This window comes from Athalia rosae, chromosome 6 (genome assembly GCF_917208135.1).
Source record: "Athalia rosae chromosome 6, iyAthRosa1.1, whole genome shotgun sequence".
NCBI lineage: Eukaryota > Metazoa > Arthropoda > Insecta > Hymenoptera > Athaliidae > Athalia > Athalia rosae.
Genome location: NC_064031.1, coordinates 7813760 through 7816259, shown reverse-complemented (window position 1 = coordinate 7816259; position 2500 = coordinate 7813760). Strand labels below are relative to the sequence as shown.

At 46.1% G+C, this 2500-nt stretch overlaps 1 pseudogene; it reads right to left on the bottom strand.

The window, feature by feature from the left end:
* Positions 1 to 2500, bottom strand: part of LOC125501583 — a 9218-nt pseudogene that overhangs the window by 3366 nt on the left and 3352 nt on the right.

The following is a 2500-nucleotide window of genomic DNA, read 5'->3' as shown; positions in this document are numbered from 1 at the left end:
TCGACAGATATGTCACGTTCGAGATTAAGATTTCTGTAATCAGAGATTTGTTCACGTATTCGTCTATGTTCCGCCGTTTCAGCAGTTCTTTCATCCAGCGGGAGCATTTTCCGGGCCAATTCGCGCAAGGTTTCAAGTCTGGATTGCGTATACTCGCCGTCGGGCATCACTATGGCACAGATGGCATCAGGCCTTCGAAACTTGTTTCGGAGAATTTTGTAAACAATCCCCCAAGGATCACGGTTACCCTCTTCCAGGACGAATTTTCGCCAGGACTGGAGCTTAGCCTTCTTGATTAATGCCACGTATCTGTTACGCACGGGACGGTATGCCCTTTTGGCACTCTCGATCTCCTCGTTACTTAATTGCAGTCTGCGCGCTCGTGTTAGCGCATCCCTGCTTCTCCTCGCTATTTTCCTTGCCGCATCGATCTCCTTCGTCCACCAGGGAACGGAATTGGGTAGTTTTTTCCTTTTTGGGATCGATAGGTCACAAACTTCTTTAAATTTCTTGTTGAACATCCTTACAGCGTTATTAGGCAGCTTTTGTGCAAGCAAGTCGAGGAAGGCCTCGTCAAAGACCTCCTCGCATTTCTCTCGGAATAGGTCCCAATCAGCTTTTTTCAAAGCATACCTATCCTCCAGTGGTCTGGCCAGTCTAGCATATTCGAATGAGCTCATTTTGAACAAAATCAAGTTGTGGTCACACGACACACATTCAGGGTTGACCTCCCAGTCCCGGATGGAATCAGCCACATTTGCACTCGCGAGTGTAACGTCGATATTGGACTCACCATTGACTGTACTGAAAGTAGAAAATTCACTAAGCTGATTCATTACAAAGAGATCACACTCGGCAATGAACTCCTCAACCGCTCTGCCACGGTCATCCGTGGCACTTGCGTGCCACAATTGTGAGGCAGCGTTCACATCGGCGCAGATTAAAATTCTACAGCCACGATCTGTTTCCCTTATTCTACCAACTATCCTTGCCATTTTCTCCAAATACCCGTCCACAGGCTGCGAAAAACGGCAGTACGCATTTACAACATACAAGCTGCCCATTTCACTCGTGATTCTAGCACTCATCACACAGTCGCTTTCTTCATATTTGAGTTGAAAAGCTTCGATCCGTTCTGTGTTGATGATCATCGCAACCTGTGGGTGTTCGGCGGCTGGTTTGAGCACGGAATACATTCGGGATCTAAATCCAGGGGTCTCGCCTCTGATGGAGTATGGCTCCTGTACAATCATCACATCTAGGTTCCTCTCGTTCATCGTTGTTCTCAACTCTGCAGCAGCTGCGGCTGCCCGACCGCAATTCACCTGTCCAAAAGCTAACTCCACTTTATTCGTGATTTGTATATTTCAACTTGTCGCAGGTATTCTGGACAATTCTTGTCTCGAACAGAGTGGTCGGTATTCGTCCTTCTGGATTTCTTGCAACACACGCAACTGGGCTTGGTTTTCTGCGGGCATTTATCTCTTAGGTGATCATCACCGCCGCAAGTTTCACAAACTTGTTTCGGCACACTACATACTTTCGCCGTATGGCCATAACCGTAGCATTTGTAACATCTAGTTACGTTGATGTACTCTTTGAAACGGCACGAATTCCATAACAGGTACAATCGTCTTTGATCAGTGAGCTTCTTGAGTAGCACGCCGGGCAGTTCTACGATCCAATTCAAACCGCCATTTTTAGATTTAAAACTGTGTCTAAAATTCACTTGATCTTTAAGCGCGGCAACAACCTCCTCGTCTGATTGATCGAAGTTTTTACAGAGGAAGTCGCGTTTCAGCTCTTCGGCTGTGTGCTCTTCGTCAACATCAAAGATCAAGATGTTGGGATTGATCTCTTTAGGGGGTTCAATTTTTAGACCGACAGTTTTTAGTTTGGAGATGCGGAGGCATCGTACGTCATTATCACTAGCGACCTCCATCACAAATCCTTGTTTGCGCATCTGTCTCATGTTTCTGATCTTCAAGTTTGATCTCATATCTTTTAGCGCAGAGGTGATATCCCTACCAATTTCTGCATTCGTCCTTGAATCATTTTCTTTTTCAGGTTTAATCAGCACTGTCTTATATATTTCTTTTTTCTTTTTATTTTCAGATGGAGCCATCGTAGACTTCGCAGGAGCAGACGAGGAAGGAGGAGTAGCCCCAGGCGGGCTGGCCACCACCTTCGCGTAAGTATTTGGTGGCAGAATCGAGGTTTCTCGATTTTGAATTAGGCACTTAATTTCCACTTTCGATTTCTCGTTCTCCACCATTTGTTCGTAGAGTTTTGTCTCGAGTGTCATCCACTTCGACAGGATGAACTTGATCGAAGTCTTACTTATTTTATTGGACTCATTGAAGAGGTACGCCTCCAGTTCGGATCTTTCTCTTCTAATCTCAGTCAAATCCAGGTCTTCAGACGGCGCCACGCCCTGGGTCCTTTCGTAACAAATTTTTCTTCTTTTAGGTCCAACCCCACGGCCCGGAGGTGACCGGTC